This window comes from Lithobates pipiens, unplaced genomic scaffold, assembly GCF_037356315.1.
Source record: "Lithobates pipiens isolate NorthernLeopardFrog02 unplaced genomic scaffold, aLitPip1_a1.2 Scaffold_8, whole genome shotgun sequence".
In the NCBI taxonomy this organism is placed as follows: domain Eukaryota; kingdom Metazoa; phylum Chordata; class Amphibia; order Anura; family Ranidae; genus Lithobates; species Lithobates pipiens.
In genome coordinates, this window is record NW_027507903.1 from 474,846,486 (window position 1) to 474,865,415 (window position 18,930).

The 18,930-nt window shown below is 46.4% G+C and overlaps 1 long non-coding RNA gene across 1 annotated transcript in view; it reads right to left on the bottom strand.

Annotated features, from left to right (window-relative positions):
* LOC143963295 (uncharacterized) overlaps positions 1–10,186 on the bottom strand; it is a 78,024-nt gene extending 67,838 nt beyond the window's left edge. The window contains exon 1 of the long non-coding RNA XR_013270933.1: positions 10,014–10,186. This is a non-coding gene — a long non-coding RNA (uncharacterized LOC143963295). The remainder of the gene's footprint in view (positions 1–10,013) is intronic.
* Positions 10,187–18,930: the final 8,744 nt, after the last annotated feature.

Below are 18,930 nucleotides of genomic sequence, written 5' to 3' on the forward strand. Positions count from 1 at the left end.
AATCAACAGTGACACCTCGTCAAATGAATGGGCATTAAGTAATTCAGTAAAAGAAAACTTAGTATATGATAACAAAGTAAGCATAAGGTTGAGTCAACAATGTTAGTAACACTTTCAAAATACAAAATGATGAGTGGTAAGGACTAAGTATAAAAATGTGTAGCGCCAGCTCCTGAAGAGCACGCGCTATGTTTTTGTAATGCAACGTTATACCTGAACTGCAGTTTGGTTTGGGTATAATTATTTTAAATTTTGACCTCAGCATCAGTCTGACTCGACTATAGGGTGTTCGGCCTGGCCATAGGTGGCGCTGTCTCTTCTGGCAGGCATGGAAAAACAGTCTGGTTGGGTGCTTTAAGGTTACTTTCTCTCTGAGCCAGCCCATGGGAGTGTCACTCTTGCTGTGCTTTCTGGGAGAAGGTACTTAAGATGCGGATGTCACGTGGTTTGGGGTTCCGGTCCAGAAGTATTTTCTAAATCCGTGGTCCTGGTTCTCCTGACCAGCCCCCAGGAGGCCTATGGCCTGGGGTGCGGATCCACCCAACTTTACGTCTCGGGGCTGGCTAGCCCGAGGCGGGGAAACGAAGGAAGGGATTCGGAAGTGGTCCGGTGCCATCTAAAGTTGTGGAGAGGCCCAGCAACTTCGTAGTTATCCAGGGGAGGACTCTTCAGAAGAAGGCCACGCAAGGGTTGGCTTCTTAGCAAGAGCCTGGTAAAGCTGAAGGACCTAAGTGAATCCAATCTCGTGCGGTATCGCTGGACCGCCTGCAAGATACTGGTGCCACGCCAGTGTTCTACAACCTTTCTAGTTTCCTTGTTCATGTTCTACAAAAAGGTCTGTGGCAGGGTCTTGCTCTTGACTCAAACACCCTGTTGGCTGCTAGGCCTTGTGAGAGAGGGACTATCCATCTAGAGTGAACATCCAGCTGTGAATGGCTATTCTCTGAATTTATCCAAAGTAAGAAAGTCCATTATTACTGACTTTGACACTAAGAGCACCTGGATTTTTCACCTAACCCTCTGATCCTATACTGAGAGACTGTTGTTAACTACGTTTTTGCAAATAAAAATCCCTTTAAGCGGATCTGTCGTCAGTCTCTAAAGTTTCTGGGCCATCTACCACGGGAAAACCCTAGACACGAGGAGCGAGCGGAAGAAGGTAACGGTAAGCCCATTAAAACCAGCCACTCCTTCGGGGGTCAGTGCTACAAATTACATGTAGTTTCCAGGTCAGCATTAACAGTAGCAATGCCACCTTAGGTAGAGAAGTGGGCAATAATGAAACTCAAGCTAACAAATACCAAAATATACTGCCGGAGTGCAATAAAGACGGTTTTGCAAGGCCTAGACTGACTAGTATACACCATCTGTGGGAAAATGGTAGTAGTAAAAAAGGGGCGTATATTGTAATTCAAGGGGAAGGGTAGTCTTTCAAACTATTCCTTTGCTGGCTATCATTGGGGCCCTATAAGAAGTGCTGGTGCACTTGTCAGCAGTCCTAACAATCCTGCATGCAGCATGGGGGTGGTAGAGATGCAATAGATGTGGCACAGAGGCACTATCCAAGGGGGAAGGGATATAATTGCAGAGAAGGTAAGGCACAGGTGCAGTGTGATATGCTTAATGTCCTGCTTCAAATAACTCAGATCCTACTTAACAGTACGTATGTTGGGTAATGAGCTCTCTCACTGATATCTGCGATGCAGCTGAATGCTCATTGAAGAACGGGTACGTTGGTCTCTCTTTCTCCCTGAAGTCCAAAGTCTTGCTTGGGAAGCAGTGGGTGAGAGGACACTCCAGTCTCTCTGCAGCAATGGGGAAACTCAATCACTGTTGTCTGTATTCTGCAGCGAGAATGTCACGCTCTTTGAACTTCCTGATCAATCTCACGTGGCTTGGCCTGGCAGCAACAGTCCAACCCTGGCTACAGATCTACACTCCCTAAGTCTGTGGTGCCAAGAGAAAGTTTTCCTGGCCACTCCAATAAAAGCCGCCTCGCTCCTGAGCCTACTCTTTAGTGCTTTTTGGAACTGTAGTATAAAGAGTCCACTGGCCCCATTGTATGGCTGCCATTTTGAACTACAACTCCCATAATTCACAAGTGCTCTACATGGAAGCCTATGGGCTGGCTTGGCTTTGCTCTCCCTATGTTAGTTTTAGGGGATAAGCAGCAAACGGCATTATCCCCTTCTCCATGTTGCTGTAGCTGTATTTTATACAGACTAAGCTTGCTTTGTTGATTGAGCAGAGCAACTACAGATCCCAGAGTCATTAGAGTTTTGAGGAGAAGAAAAGGAGGAAGCTTGTTCCCAGGTATAGAGAGATGCAAAGAGGACATTAAGGGAGAGAGTGTGTGCATCTGGTCACTGATGAGACATCAGGCATCTGAGTGACAAGCAGACAGAAGGGGATCCTGGACAGGAAGGGGTGATCAGTGCAGTGGGAGCAGCATTTAAAGGAACCAGTCCCCTTCAGCAGCTGAAAGCCAGCTCTCCTCTTCCTCCTGCCTGCTTTCAGCTTCTGCCAGGGGGGACTACAGAGGATCGGTTCCTGTACTTGCCCATCAGGTCACAGATCACCTCCTCTTGTCCAGGTTCCCCTTCCTTCTGCCCACACTCCCCTAGTCCCCCCCTCCACACGGGATCGTTTCAGAATGTGTAGAGTGTGGTGGGGCCAGTCAATATGTCACATTGACTGACCCCTATGTTTTAAATAATCACAGTGAGTGATCAGTACCAATCACTCACTGTGTTCATTCATATCTGAAGCATAGTAAACAGTGTTTATTTTGTACTTGGTGTTCATTTATTCTGTGTAGCTGAGGCTGCAGAGAGAGATTGAGGCCCTTAATTTAGTGTCTTCAAGCACTTTGTCTGCAAAGTAAAACATCAGGGGTCTGATTAGACCCCTGACATTCAGTGACCCTTGTGGGGGTAGCACTACAGTTATAACACCTGTCAGTTTTAATGGTGATAATGGTAAACAGGACAAATAGTGAAGGTAAATCTACCTAATGGGGGCACAGACAGAAAAAAAAACTGACAGGTCTTCTAAACTCTCTGAACCCCATACAAAACTTTAAAAAGTTTTGCCTTTGGGCGCTTTCACACTGGCTGTCCGATCAGGTCCGCCTGTCAGTTTTTCAGGCGGACCTGATCAGAAACTGCATTGTCCTCTATAGGGCAGTGGATGTCAGCGGACATATGTCCGCTGACCTCGGCCACCATCCGATCCAATCCTGTCCACCAACAGCAGATCGATGGTGGTCCTATTTTCCATCCGTCTGGGGGATCGGATGGAAACGGACAGGCGGTCCGTTTTCATCCAATTTCCCCATAGAGGAGAGCGAGAGCAATCACCCGCTGAGCAAGCGGATTCCATTAATTGGAGGCACCCGCGTGAAAGGGGCCTAAAATTATATTTTAACATCAAGAATGTAACAGATTTCAGGTCCACTTTAATTAAATAATGTGCCTGCTGGAAATATATAAATCCAGGGTACCAGATCAGAGGATGTGCTAACATGGAAGTGGTGTCTAGCCATACTGTAAAGTTACATAAGTGTAAAACAATAGCGCATTCATGTTTTATCTAAGAAGCTGCCAAAATAATAACAGGAATGTGAGGCTTCATTATATGATGGTTTATGATACAAAATAAAGCAGAACATTTCCCGTTTACATTCTTACATTCTTGTGGTGGTGTCTACCACCCCCTGCCCCCCAAAAAGTTATCTGCAGTGGATCGTTTTTCAGAAGATGATGTGAAAGGAGGGTTGCAGGCATTCTGATGCTTTTTTTTTTGTTTTTGTTTTGATGCTGAATAGAAAGTTTGCATTGTGGGAATATGCTGTTACTCAGGCCAAGTTTTTGTCTCACGGTTGTGGTGTGGCATTATTTACTTTCATGGGAGAGTTCGACAGGCGGTAAAACTTGGCAAGTAGCAATGAAATTGCCGCAATGTGATTCAAAGCATTGCAGCCTTAACAATTTTTCAAGTCATTCATGTGGTACTATATATGCTTATAGGTGGTCGGTCGGGGGAGGGGGGAATAGTAAAACTGCTGATAAACTGTCACTTTTACACCCACTGACCACAAGCATGAAAGAGCCTTAGGTACTGCCTATTCACATTCAGTAAAGTGTCACATTGTTTAGTTTGCAGAATGCCTCTTCCCCCTCAAAATCTATATATTTTTTCCCCCCCAAATTTCAATTACTTGTTCACTAAGGCCTCATTTGCAATTGCTGTGTGTGTGTGTGTGTGTGGGGGGGGGGGGGTGTGTTGTAAAAAAAGCCGCATGTTTACCACCCCAACTGGCCCTTAGGGTTAAAGCAGTTGAAAGTGCACAAGGTTTTTTACCTTTATACATTCTATGCATGAAGGTAAAAAACCTCCTGTGTGCAGCTCCCCCCTCAGCCCCCCTAATACTTACCTGAGCCCCCTCTTGATCCAGTGATGTGCACAAGAGCTTTGCCTCTCCGGGGGCTTGCACTCCTGATTGGCTTTTGGCAGCTGCAGAAGCTGTTGACTCCTGTTGCTGTCAGTCACAGCTAGTGAGCCAATCAGAAGACAGAGGGGGCGACGCTGAGCCACGGCTCAGAGTGTGAATAGACACAGAGCCGCAGCTCGGGAGCACGCCTGTTTGGGTCCCCTTACAGCAAGCTGCTTGCTGTGGGGGCACCTGTCAGGAGGGAGGAGCCAGGAGCGCTGGTGTGGGACCCAAGAAGAGGAGGATATGGGCTGCTCTGTGCAAAACCACTGCACAGAGCAGGTAAGTATGACTCATGTTTGTCATAAAAAAAAAGCAAGGCTTTACTCTCGCTTTAACCCTAACCCTAAGCAGCAGTATGAGGGTATACACATGCCATGGCAGCACAGCAACAACTATCTTCTACATCAAATTCAGTGGGCAGTACCACCTGCCGAACATGACCCATTTAAGTGAATTAGGCCATGTCACAACTGTCCCACAACCCCATGCAGTGCACTCAATTGGGGCACGATGGTGTTATGAGGGGTTAAAACAGGCAGTAAGCAAGTGACATAACTCGTCACCGCTTGTCAAATGATCTCTGAAAAGTTATCCGCTGTGGATCGCATTTCAGAGAGCTAAAACAGGTCCTACTACCTAAGTATAATTTTTTACAATGCTTCACAGTAGTAAAATTGCTTTGACTTAAGTATTTCCTGTTCATCTTTTTATCAGAAAGCCCTGGCTCACACTAACTTCGGGAATTAAATCGTGCAAGTTCAGCTGCTAGTATAATTGGTGTATATAACCTCTAACAAACTTCTTTTATTTGCTCTCTTTTGGTCTGTTACTGTAAATATGTAATTGAAAGTAATGAGAAGAAAAGGAGTTTTGGGACTTTAACCACTTGACCACTGGGCACTTAAACACCCTTAATAACCAGACCAATTTTCAGCTTTCGGTGCTCTCGCATTTTGAATGACAATTACTCAGTCATGCAACACTGGACCTATATGAAATTTTTGTCCTTTTTTTCACACAAATAGAGCTTTCTTTTGGTGGTATTTAATCACCGCTGGGTTTTTTATTTTTTGTGCTATAAAAGAAAAAATACCGAAAATTCTGTAAAAAAACAAATTTTTCTTTGTTTCTGTTAGAAAATTTAGCAGATTAGTAATTTTTTCTTCATAAATTTTGGCCAAAATTTATACCACTACATATCTTTGGTAAAAATAAGTACAAATTGGTGGATATTATTTGGTCTTTGTGAAAGTTATAGAGTCCACAAGCTATGGTGCCAATATCTGAAAATTGATCACACCTGAAGGACTGACGGCCTATTTCAATTCTTGAGACCCTAACATGCCAGAAAAGTACAAATACCCCCCAAATGACCCCTTTTTGGAAAGAAGACATTCCAAGGTATTTAGTAAGAGGCATGATGAGTTTTTTGAAGTTGTCATTTTTTCCCACAATTCTTTGCAAAATCAAGATTCTTTTTACTTTTTTTTTTTTTTTCACAAAATTGTCATATTATCAGGTTATTTCTCACACACAGCATATGCATACCACAAATTACACCCCAAAACACATTCTGCTATTACTCCCGAGTATGGTGATACCACATGTGTGAGACTTTTACACAGCGTGGCCACATACAGAGGCCCAACATGCATGGAGCGCCATCAGGTGTTCTGGAGCACCCAGGACAATTCTGACATTTCTCTCCTACATGTAAAAATCATCATTTATTTGCTAGAAAATTACATAGAACTCCAAAACATTATATATGTTTTTTTAGCAAACACCCTGGAGAATACAATGGTGGTCTTTGCAACTTTTTATCTCGCACGGTATTTGCGCAGTAATTTTTCGAATGCTTTTTTTTTGGAAAAAAAACAGTTTTGTGCTTAAAAAAAAAAAAGTTAGCCCAATTTTTGCATAATGCGAAAGATGAAGTTACGCTGAGTAAATAGATACCTAATATGTCACTCTTCAAAATTGCACACGCTCGTGGAATGGCGGCAAACGTCGCTACTTAAAAATCCCCATAGGCGACGATTTACATTTTTTTTACTGGTTATATGTTTTGAGTTACAGAGGAGGTCTAGGGCTAGAATTATTTCTCTCGCTCTAACGTTCGCAGCGATACCTCACATGTGTGGTTTGAACACCGTTTTCATATGTGGGCGGGACTTACGCATGCGTTCGCTTCTGCATGCGAGCACATGGGGACAGGGGCGCTTTTAAAAAAACATTTTTTTTTATTGTTCATTTTACTTTATTTATTTTAGTTTGACATTTTTTTCCCCAAAAATAATTTTTTTGATCACTTTTATTCCTATTACAAGGAATGTAAACATCCCTTGTAATAGGAATATGGCATGACAGGTCCTCTTTACAGTGAGATGTGGAGTCAATAAGACCCACATCTCACCTCTAAGCTGGGAAGCCTGAAAAAAAAAAAAGATTCTGGCTTTGATCGTATTAGCGATTCGGTAGAAGCACCGGAGGGCGGAGGGCGGCGGGAGATGTCTATGGCTGGGTATTGCAGGGTATCACCGACTATGGCTGGGTATCTCAGAGCATGGTGTTGCAGAGTACTGCGTTGCAGAGCATTGCAGGGTATTGGCGGGTGTTGCAGAGCATTGCAGAGTGTTGCAGGGTATTGGCGGGTGTTGCAGAGCATTGCAGAGTGTTGCAGGGTATCGGCGGGGGTTGCAGAGCATTGCAGAGTGTTGCAGGGTATCGGCGGGGGTTGCAGAGCATTGCAGAGTGTTGCAGGGTATCGGCGGGGGTTGCAGAGCATTGCAGAGTGTTGCAGGGTATTGGCGGGTGTTGCAGAGTGTTGCAGGGTATTGCAGAGCGTTGCGGAGTGTTGCAGGGCATTGCAGAGTGTTGCAGGGCATTGCGGAGTGTTGCAGGGCATTGCAGAGTGTTGCAGGGCATTGCAGAGTGTTGCAGGGCAATGCAGAGTGTTGCAGGGCAATGCAGAGTGTTGCAGGGCATTGCAGAGTATTTGCAGGGCATTGCAGAGTATTTGCAGGGAATTGCAGAGTAATGCAGAGTATTTGCAGGGAATTGCAGAGTAATGCAGAGTATTTGCAGGGAATTGCAGAGTAATGCAGAGTATTTGCAGGGAATTGCAGAGTAATGCAGAGTATTTGCAGGGAATTGCAGAGTAATGCAGAGTATTTGCAGGGAATTGAGGGGTTAATTTTCGGTGAGCAGCGATGTGGGCACTGCAGATGCAGCCCACATCGCTGCTGACACCGATCTCTTCCCCCTCCGCTGTACCGATCGGTACAGAGAGGGGAGGGAGGAACCGGCGTCATAACATGACGCCGGCTTGTTTACAAGTGATCACTCCGTCATTTGACGGAGCGATCACGTGGTAAACGGCCACGATGAGCGGCCGTTTACCGTGATTCGTGATGCGCCGGGTCCACTGGACCCAGCGGTCACGGATGCTCTCGTGTGCGCGCCCCAGGGGGCGCGCGAGAGCAGAATTCTGGGAGGCCGTTAATTAACGGCCTCTCAGAGTTAAACAACCGCCCTGAAGCCGTTAATCGGCAATGGGCGGTTGTTAAGTGGTTAAAGGAGGCAGAAACCAAAGGGATAACTGCCTCCATCCCTATCATTGATTAAAATTGAGAGCAAGTGGTGGGACTTTATATGAAGCACACAGCAGCACAAAACAAAGTCAAGTGACTGGGAAATACTGTTTATTCATGTTGTATAATCTAACATACAACTAAACGGGTATATAACCTCCAAAAGCATTTAATCATTTACAACATAAGTTACATAGTGTCCGCAATCATTGAAACAGTTGTAGAACAGACAATGGATACATTTTTATAAACATAGGTAATTTAAAAACAAAACTAAATATGACAAAAAAAATTATAAGAGGGGAGAAAAATAAATAAAAATAAAAATGAATAAGCATAATTAATATACTGAATGATTATAGACATGAATAAAACTGTAGAGACTATAATTTGGTACAAGGTAGTAAAATGTACAGCCGCGTACACACGAGAGGACTGTCCGTCCAACTTAGTCCGCCGAAACACATTTCAGCGGACAGTCCGCTCGTGTGTGGGCTTCAGCAGACTTTTTCAGCGTGCAGTCTGGCGGACTAAGTATTTCGGAATTTCCGTAATATTGTCCGTCCAACTTTGGTTTCAGCGGACAGTACGCTCGTGAGTAGGCTAGTTGGACGGACTAAGTATGGCGCATGCTCAGAAAGGATTTACACGGCGAAAGGTTGCATTGCTGTGTATTGGACTTCCGATTTCTAGTCCCGTCGTACGTGCTGTACACGTCATCGTGCAAGCTTTCAACGGACTGTTTGTTCATCGTGTGTGGTCAAGTCCGTTCATTCGAAAGTAGGACGGACTGTCTGTCGGATTGTCTGACGGACTAAGTTGGCCATACAGTCCGCCCGTGTGTACGCGGCCTAAGGCTTAACACGTTTCGCAGCTTTATAACCACTCATCAGAAGCATAAACCATGGAAAATATCTAAAAACAAAAAAAATATTAATTCTAAATGGTCAAAAGGATAATTGATTTTAGTTAGGCAACTAAATGAAACAATTGTATATAAAGGTTTGTTACCAGGTTGCACATTGAACCTACATCTGCATCTGCGCAGCATAAAAAGTCGCCAAAAAAACTACAACCCCCGAGCACTGTGGTCGCCGAAAGGGCGATAGCAACCAACACAGACAATTCGTGGGCCATGTGTGTGTAAATAGACAACTCTATGAAAGGAAAGAGTAATGAGCCTGATGGAAAACCTAAAATGCAAGATAAATGCATGAGAAAGAAAGGTGATTAATGTAGAATGTAAAATGATTATAAAAGGTGAAAATAATGAGTGAGGTGAGCAATAAAGGGTGTAAAGGAAAAAGAAAATAGAAGGGAAAAAATATATATAGAATGAACTTTATAAGTTATAACAAAATGAAAACAGAAACACAGGGGATGATAGTGAATGAATACCTATGAATTACAGATGAAAAGCATGATCAATGTAAATTGAAATCATCCAGGATGTGTGGAGTGAGAGATGTGCCTGTGAACTGACAACGAAGGTGCCTATGTAGCACTATTTATTTTTTCTCCCCTCTTATATATTTTTTTGACATATTTAGTTTTGTTTTTAATTTACCTATGTTTATAAAAATGTATCCATTGTCTGTTCTACAGCTGTTTCAATGATTGCGGACTACTATGTAACTTATGTTGTAAATTATCAAATGATTTTGCAGGTTATATACCCATTTAGTTGTATGTTAGATTATACAACATGAATAAACAGTATTTCCCAGTCACACCCGAAGCGGCCACTGAGGATATATATCCAGGTCTCCCACAGTAGTACAGAGGCTGCCAGTCACAAAGCAAAGTCCCAAACACACTGAATTTAGGCACAGTCTAGGGGATGTCTTTTAAGTACCGTATTTATCGGCGTATAACACGCACTTTCATTTTAAGAGGAAAGTTTCAGGAAAAAAAATTAAACTTACACTGGTGTGACACAACACTCGTCCTACTTTGGATCCGACTTTGCCCTGCAACTTGAAGTCAGAGAAGCGTCCGACTTCCGGGGATCTGACTGGGATCCCTGCCAATACCAGGCACTGTATTTGCTATGAATCTTGAGGGGGAACTCCACGCCAAATAAATACATACACTAAATAAAAAAAAGCACGGGCTCCCCCTCCAAGAGCATACCAGGCACTGGTATGGATTTTAAGGGGAACCCCCTACGCCGAAAAAATGGCATGGGGGTCCCCCCAAAATCCATACCGGACCCCTATCCGAGCACGCAGCCTGGCCAGTCAGGAAGGGGGGTGGGGACGGGTGAGTGCCCACCTCCTGAACCGTACCAGGCCGCATGCCCTCAATATGGGGGGGTGGGTGCTTTGGGGCATGGGGGTGCCCTGTGGCCCCCCCACCCAAAAGCACCTTGTCCCCATGTTGATGAGGACAAGGGTCTCTTCCCGACAACCCTGGCTGTTGGTTGTCGGGGTCTGCGGGCGGGGGCTTATCGGAATCAGGGGGCCCCAGATCCCAGCCCCCCACCCTATGTGAATGCATATTTTCCTGGGGAAACGCGTCAATAACAAAAAACACACTAGACCGGTTTTTAAAGTAATTTATTAGGCAGCTCCGGGGGTCTCTTCCGACATGGGGGGGTTCTCTTACAACTTCTCCATGCTCTCTGGCCTCTTCTGTCGGTCTCCGGTTCTTCTCTGGCTCGTCGGTGTCTTCTGCTGGGCTCCTCCGCTATCTTCTGTACTTTTGCCCGCTCTTTTGCTAGCGTTGGCCTGGTCTTCTCTGTCATCTTCCCTCTGGTCTTATTCCGATGTTGACACAACGCTCTCTCCCGCTGTAATGCCATGTGCGCAGTGCGCAACGACTTATGTAGGCATGGGGCATGGTCACCAGGTGATGTCATCCGGTGACCCCACCCCTTATGATGTCACTGCCCCATCATGCCCCAGGCGGTGCCGTCATAAGGGGTGGGGTCACTGGATGACATCACCCGGTGACCACACCCCATGCCTATATAAGACATTGCGCACACAGCATTACAGCGGGAGAGAGTGTTGTGTCAACATCGGAAGAAGATGACGGAGAAGACCAGGCCAACGCTAGCAAAAGAGCAGAAGATAGCGGAGGAGCCCGGCAGAAGACACCGGAGAGCGGGAGAAGAGGCCGGAGAGTGCGGAGAAGTCAGAAGAAACCCCCTAATAAATTACTTTAAAAAGTGGTCTAGTGTGTTTTTTATTGATGATTTTTTTTCCCCCCCAAGTGAATGGATATGGTATGATGTACCCCATACTCATTCACATAGGGTGGGGGCCCGGATCTTGGGCCCCATTATTAATGGGGGCTCCCGGATTCCGATAAGGCCCCCACCGCAGACTCCGACAACCAACGGCCAGGGTTGTCAGGAAGAGGCCCTTGTCCTCATCAACATGGGGACAAAGTGCTTTGGGGTGTGTAGGGCTGCAGGGAGCCCCCCTGCCCCAAAGCACCCACCCCCCATGTTGAGGGAATGTGGCCTGGTACGGTTCAGGAAAGAGGGGGCCGCCCACACGTCCCCACCCCCTTTCCTGACCTTGGCTGCATGCTCGGATAAGAGTCTGGTATGAATTTTGGGGGGAGCCCCACGCCTTTTTTTGGCGTAGGGGGTTTCCCTTAAAATCCATATCATACCAGGCCTGGTATACTCTTGGAGAGGGAACCCATGATGGTTTTGTTATTTAAAACTTGGCTTGGAGTTCCCCCTCAAGATCATCAAAGCACAAGTCGCTTGCCAAAGTCGAATCAGGCAAGATGGCGATCTGACTTTGATCCGACTTCAATGCTATTCAATGGATTGAGGTAGGATCAAAGTCAGACCAAAGTAGTACAGGGAGCATTTTCAAAGCCAGACCGACTTGTGTCAGACCAGTTAAGATGACTCCAATAGGGAAACATTGATTTTCACACGTCATGCGACATGAGCTTCCAATGTCGGAGCTTTTGTCGCACCAGTGTAAACGCAGCCTTACCATCAATGCAGCCTGATCAGTGCCCATCTGCAGCCTCACAAGTGCCATCAATGCAGCAGCATCACCATTGCCATCAATGCAGCAGCCTCACCTTTGCCATCAATGCAACAGCTTCACCAATGCCATCAATGCAACAGCTTCACCAATGCCATCAATGCAACAGCTTCACCATTGCCATCAATGCAGCAGCCTCACCTTTGCCATCAATGCAACAGCTTCACCAATGCCATCAATGCAACAGCTTCACCATTGTCATCAATGCAGCAGCCTCACCATTGTCATCAATGCAGCAACCTCCCCATTGCCATCAATGCAGCAGCCTCACCATTGCCATCAGTGCAGCCTGATCGATGCCCATCTGCCGGTGTAGAGGGGACAGGGAGGGGGGAGGGACGTGTGCAGACAGATTACATACAGTGAGAATTTCCTATGATAGACAGAACAGTGGTCCAATGGCGGCCCAGGAGATGGGACTTCCTATTACAGAGGCCACCAAGTAAACAGGAGATTCTCGCTGTATGTCATCTGACAGCACTCGTCCTGTCCCCCTGCTTCCTGCCCCCTCTGAGGCAGTTAAAATTGAAGTATTGGGGTATAACACGCACTTGCCATCTGCACCCGATTTTCAGAGTGAAAAAGTGCGTGTTATACCCCAATAAATACAGTATTTCTTGCTGAAGGGTTTAGGGTCACAGGTTACTCCAAAACAGTCAATAGCAAAAATAGGAGGACAACCTTTTCACTAATCTTCTTGTAGCAGCTTTTCCTGGAGAGATCAAGGAAAGGCCAGTATATCTAGGACCCTAAAACAGCAGTCCATATAGCCATATTCCCTTATGGGACTAATTGTTCACCGCAGGGTCTTTACTCACAGTGCCCCAGGAGCTGTCTGCCACCCAGCATCCACAGGTAGATCATCAGTGAGGGAGATAACAAGATCCTCCTCCAGACCAAGACTTCTTTGAAGTGCCACCAGAAAACATCCAATGTCAATCTTTTTCAGCCTTTGAGCCCAGCAGCTTCTGAAGTCCAGACTGTAAGCCCTTGTCTCAGTAAAGCTGCCACCGGGGGCAGCAGCCCCATTAAAACTAGAACCCTCTTTTGAAGGGAAGGAACACTCTGGAAAGGCATCCCAAACATGTATTCCCTCCCCAGACACTTTCTGGGCACCTCCTTCCAGAGATTGGCTGGGGCATAATAAAAATTCACACTGTTTAGTTGAATCTCCCTACCCTATACTCTGGAAACTTCTTTCAGAGGCAGGTGGGAAGAAGCAAACTTTCAGCTCCAGAAACCCTGAACGGACCAAAACAATGAATCGCTGCTCCACTCACAACAGTGAAGCCCAAAATGTAATTAAAAGTGATTGTAAATGCTCTATACAAAAAAGAAAAAACAGGTTTATACTTACCTGCTCTGTATTGCACAGAGTGGCCCCAAACCTCCTCTTCTGCGTTCCCCCGCTGGTGCTTCTGGCTCCTCCTTTCTGGCGAGTGGCCCCAAGGAAAGCCGCTTTTCAGGGGGGCACACCTGCAGGTTCGCTCCCAAGCCTCATTGTCTGTGTCTATAGATACAGACAGCGGGACACAGCCCCACCCCCCTTCACTGGTTTTGATTGACAGCTGTGAAAGACTCCCACTGCTGCAGCAAAGCCTGGGAGACCAGAAACTGAGGGGAGAGAAGAGCTGCAGAGGGGCACAGTGCTGGATCAAATGAGGGCTCAGGTAAGTAAAAGGGGATGAGGGGGTGATAATGATGTCTAAACATTTTTATTCTAATGCAAGGATTGCATAAGATAAAAAAAATGTTAGGCTTTATAACTGCTGGTTTAACTTAGCAGGCTAACTAGAAGAGGGCGCACATCTAATACAGGCCATGTTTGTGTAACAAATGGTCACTGGGCCAAAAAAAGAGGGGGCTTCTCCCTATTGAGGACACCTAAAAGAATAAAACTAGTCTACACACTATCCAAAACTTCTGTGAATTCAGAACTTTGTGGACCGTTTGCACCAAATTCGTGTGGCACGAACGGCCCACAATGTACTACGCCATTGCAGTGCATTGCTGGCTCATGATTGGCCAAGCATGCACTGTGACCCCGCATGCTTGGCCAATCACAGCGCCGGCAGTGAGGAGAGCCATAATTGGCCACAGGCAGGATGCCTGTGGCCAATTATAGCTCAGGGGGTTTAGTACACGCCCCACACTATATAAGGCCGCCAGCATGGCGGACTTGTGTAGTGTGTTGGCGTGCAGGGAAAGAGCTAGATAGGCAGAGACAGTATGTTCTTTTCTCAGCCATCTGCAGGAGTTAGTGGGTGTTGTCGTGTGCCTCCAGCACAGTATACACCTATATCTACCCTTTATTGCTATTGTTCTCTAATACAGCCATCTGCAGGAGTTAGTGGGTGTTGTGTGCCTCCAGTGCAGTATACACCTGTATCTACCCTTTATTACTGGTGTTCTCTAATACAGGCATCTGCAGGAGTTAAAGTGGGTGTTGTGTGCCTCCAGCACAGTATACACCCGAAGATACTCCTTATTGCTGGTGTTGTCTGTTGCATAGCTTGCATATTAGCCTTAAAAATTAGCACTTTTGATTTTGAACGTTCGAGTCCCATAGACTTTAATAGGGTTCTAAAGTTCGTACGAGTTTTTAGTCCATTCGTATGTTCTGGTGCGATCTGAACCAGGGTGTGTTCGGCTCATCCCTACTCACCAGGGCCGAAGTGCTGAGAGTGGCTTCCCTTGCAGCTGGGTGCACAGTACCCCTGAGGGTGGAACAGTGGGTACAGGGCACGGAGGGGCACGGGTTGCCAGCAGGTGTATGCAGTAGGTCTTCTGATGGAAGAGGTACCCGTGCAGGATGGCCTGGACTTAATAGGAGAGAGCGCCCCGGCTGGGGTTCTAACACCTGGAGTAGAGCAGCGGGAGGCTGCTCTTCAAACATCAGGAAGAGAGATCTGAGTCCGAGAGTAAGCCAGGTCATACACAGAAAGTCAGTCCGTGGATCCAACCATTAAGCACATGGAAGAGGCTGAGACAAGTCCAGGAGGCAGGCGGAGGGTCAAACACAGGAACAGCAGAGAACGAGATCCGAGAAGCAAGCCAAAGGTCAATCGCAGGAGAGGTCCAAGAGTAGTCAGGTACAATCCGAGTGACAATGGGTGGGCTCAGGAGACAAGGCACAGAAACACAGGAACACAGGAGCTGAGAAGACAAACCAGCAAAGACACAGAGCACATTGATGCCTTTTATAGGCCTGTCAGGTCAATCAGGTGGTGTGCATAGGCATGTGCATGCGCGCACGGCGTTGTACTGTATCGCGCATATGCGTGCGCCAAGCCGTGGAACTGTGTGCGTGCACCCATATGCGTACCCCCACCACAACGTGCACCCGTGTGGGTCGTTGCACCATTCTTCCCCGCAGGCACACGGTGAAGCACTGACGTTGAAGTCTGGTGATTCTCTCACAACCTGCCATGTTATAATGGATACTAATATTGCACAATTGTGTTGATATGGCTATTTTAGTTATTTTTACAGAATAGATATATGGAATAAAATTTTTAAGACCACGTATTGTTATTAAAAGCTAGACTTCACCTATTTATAAGCTAATTAACTTATTGGACTAGTTCATGAAGCTCAGGCAACAGGAAATTATGTTTGCAGGAAGCAGGGGGAAGAAAAAAGACTTGAAATACAGCCATGTGCTGGACACAATGGTAGTAGTTTTTGCAGGACTCCAAGCTGCAAGAAGCAGTCTGGAAGATCCTGGATCTTGGAAGACAGCTTTATCAAAAAGAAAGACTGAAAGTAGGAATGTTACCTGGGGATAACAATAAATCTACAGCCCAAGTTAAGTAATTTTGATTCCTCTTGCATTTGTATTCCTCTTGCATAAGTTATCCATGCTAATTTGCTGGGAAGGATAGATAGTTTGTGCATGTGTATAGTCCATGCATATTTTGTGATACTTTGTATGCCATGAATTGTTTTTTTGAGTGCAACATTTTTGTTTGATAAAGCAGACCAATACACATTGCAGTTTCCATGTTTCCTTGCTTTTACTGCAAAGTAACTTTTAAAGACAAAGTAACAATTGGATTTTTATATACAGCTTACCTGTAAAATCCTTTTCTTGAGAGTACATCACGGGACACAGGAGCTTCATTACATAGTGGGTTATATAGGCACCTCTGGTGATTGGACACTGGTTGACCTCAATTAAGGAGAATTCCTCCCCTATATAACCCCTCCCATATGGGAGGCACCTCAGTTTTGTAGCAAAGCAATAAGAAACCACGTAAAAACCCAAGAGGGGCGGGAGCCCTGTGTCCCGTGATGTACTCTCAAGAAAAGGATTTTACAGGTAAGCTGTATATAAAAATCCAATTTTCTTGATCATACATCACGGGACACAGGAGCTTCATTACATAGTGGGATGCCCCAAAGCAATGCTCAGATTGAGGGGAGGGAGACACGGATCATAATTATAGACCGCCAGGGACCGGAGGACCTAAACTGCAGCCTGCAGTACACTGCGCCCGAAGGCGATATCCTCTTGCCCTCTGACATCCACCTGATAGAATCTGGTGAATGTGTGGACTGATGACCAAGTTGCAGCCTTACAAATCTGAGCCAGGGAGGCCTGGTGATGCACTGCCCAAGAAGCACTTACAGCCCTCGTTGAGTGCGCTTTCACTTGAAAAGGAGGAATCTTCCCTTTTACACTATAGGCCTGAGAAATAACCTGTCTAATCCATCTTGAGAGAGTGGATTTTGACGCCGTCTGGCCCTTCCTAGGGCCTTCTGGCAAAACAAACAAGCAATCAGTTTTCCTTATCTGAGCAGTTGCTTGAAGATATATACTGATTGCTCTAACCACATCCAAAGTGTGCAAAGATTCTTCTTCTGCGGACTGTGGGTCCGGAAAAAAGGACGGTAGCATTACGTCTTGATTCAAATGGAATCCCGAAACCACCTTAGGTAGAAAGGACCTGTTGGGGCGCATGACCACCCTGTCCTTATGAATAATTAGATACGGCTCCTTGCTGGAGAGAGCTGCTAGCTCTGATACTCTTCTAGCCATGGATATGGCTACCAAGAAGACCAATTTTTTAGTCAGGAGAAGCCGAGAGAACCAAATTCAGATCCCATGGGCATACCGGAGGTTTGACTGGCGGCCTTAACCGCATGGCCCCCTGGATGAAAGCCCGCACCAGGGAATGCGATGCAAGTGGCTTCTGAAAAAACACTGACAGGGCCGAAATCTGCACCTTGATAGTGCTTATGGCCAAATTCATTTCTAGGCCTGACTGGAGAAAGGCCAAGATCCTGCTAATGACATACCTTCCAGGATGCCATTTCCTGAGTTCACACCAGGAAACATATGCCCTCCAGATTTTGTAATAAATAAGCCTGGAGGCCGGCTTTCTGGCATTGACCAGAGTAGAAAGGACTGGCCCCGAAAGGCCAAGGTTGCTCAGAATGTGGGTCTCAGCAACCAGACCGTCAAATTCAGACTGCGTAAAGCAGGATGGTAAATTGGACCCTGTGAGAGCAGATCTGGCCGGAGAGGGAGGGTCCATGGCCTGCCTACTGCCAACTTCATGATTTCTGCTTACCATGGTCGCCTGGGCCAAGCCGGGGCCACCAAAAGGACCGATTTTGTCTCCCTCTTGACTCTTCCCAGGAACCGCGACAGAAGCGGGCTCGGGGGGAAGGCATAGATCAGATTGTACTGATCCCAGGGAACTGTCAAAGCATCTGACCCCTGAGCAAGTGCATCTCTTGTCCTTGACACAAAATTGTCCAGTTTCCTGTTGAACCTGGATGCAAACAGATCTACGTCTGGAGTACCCCACCTGCGACATATGTTCCGAAACACGTTGGGGTGTAGAGCCCATTCTCCTGGGCACAACTGCTGGCGGCTCAGAAAATCCGCCTGCCAATTTTCCACTCCTGGAATGAAGACTGCAGAAAGACACGGAACATGCTTTTCTGCCCAGACAAGTATGCGATTCACCTCTTTTTGGTCCACCAGACTCCTGGTACCGCCCTGGTGATTGATATAAGCCACTGCTGTGGCATTGTCAGACTGAACCCGAACAGGGAGACCTTGTAGCCTGTAAGACCACCTTATGAGAGCCATATAAACTGCCCGGATCTCCAAGACATTTATGGGCAATAGCCTCTCGATCGCAGACCATTTCCCCTGCAAGCACGTCTCCTCCAACACTGCTCCCCAGCCCGTCAGGCTGGCATCTGTCGTGATAATCTTCCATGGAAGAGTAAGAAAAGTTTTGCCCTTCAGCAAATTCTTGGTTTGTAACTGCCATACGAGACTCTTGCGTGTCCCTGGGGATAGACGCATAGGAAGATCCAAGGATTGGGGCTTCCTGTTCCAAGCCACAAGGATGCATCTTTGCAGAGGCCTTGAGTGGAACTGAGCGAATGGGACGGCCTCGAAGGAGGCGACCATTTTCCCTAACAGTCTCATGCATAATCGAATGGGGGATGATCTCCTGCCCAGAATTAGACGGACCAGATCCCTAATGGCCAAGGCTTTTGGTCTTGGAAGAAACACATTGCCCTGAGCGGTGTCAATGATCATACCCAGGTATTCCAACCTGGTGGCAGGCTGTAGGGACGACTTTTCTAGGTTTATAATCCAACCTAGGCGTTCCAGGTGTTTTAGCTTTCTGGTAACGCTGCGGTTCAGGAACGCTACTGTTTTCTCCATGAGAAGTAAATCGTCTAGATAAGCCATGACGGCTATACCCTGAGCTCTTAGGTTTGCCAAGAGAGGGTCCAGAATCTTCGTAAAGACTCGTGGGGCCGTAGCAAGCCCGAACAGCAACGCCACAAATTGAAA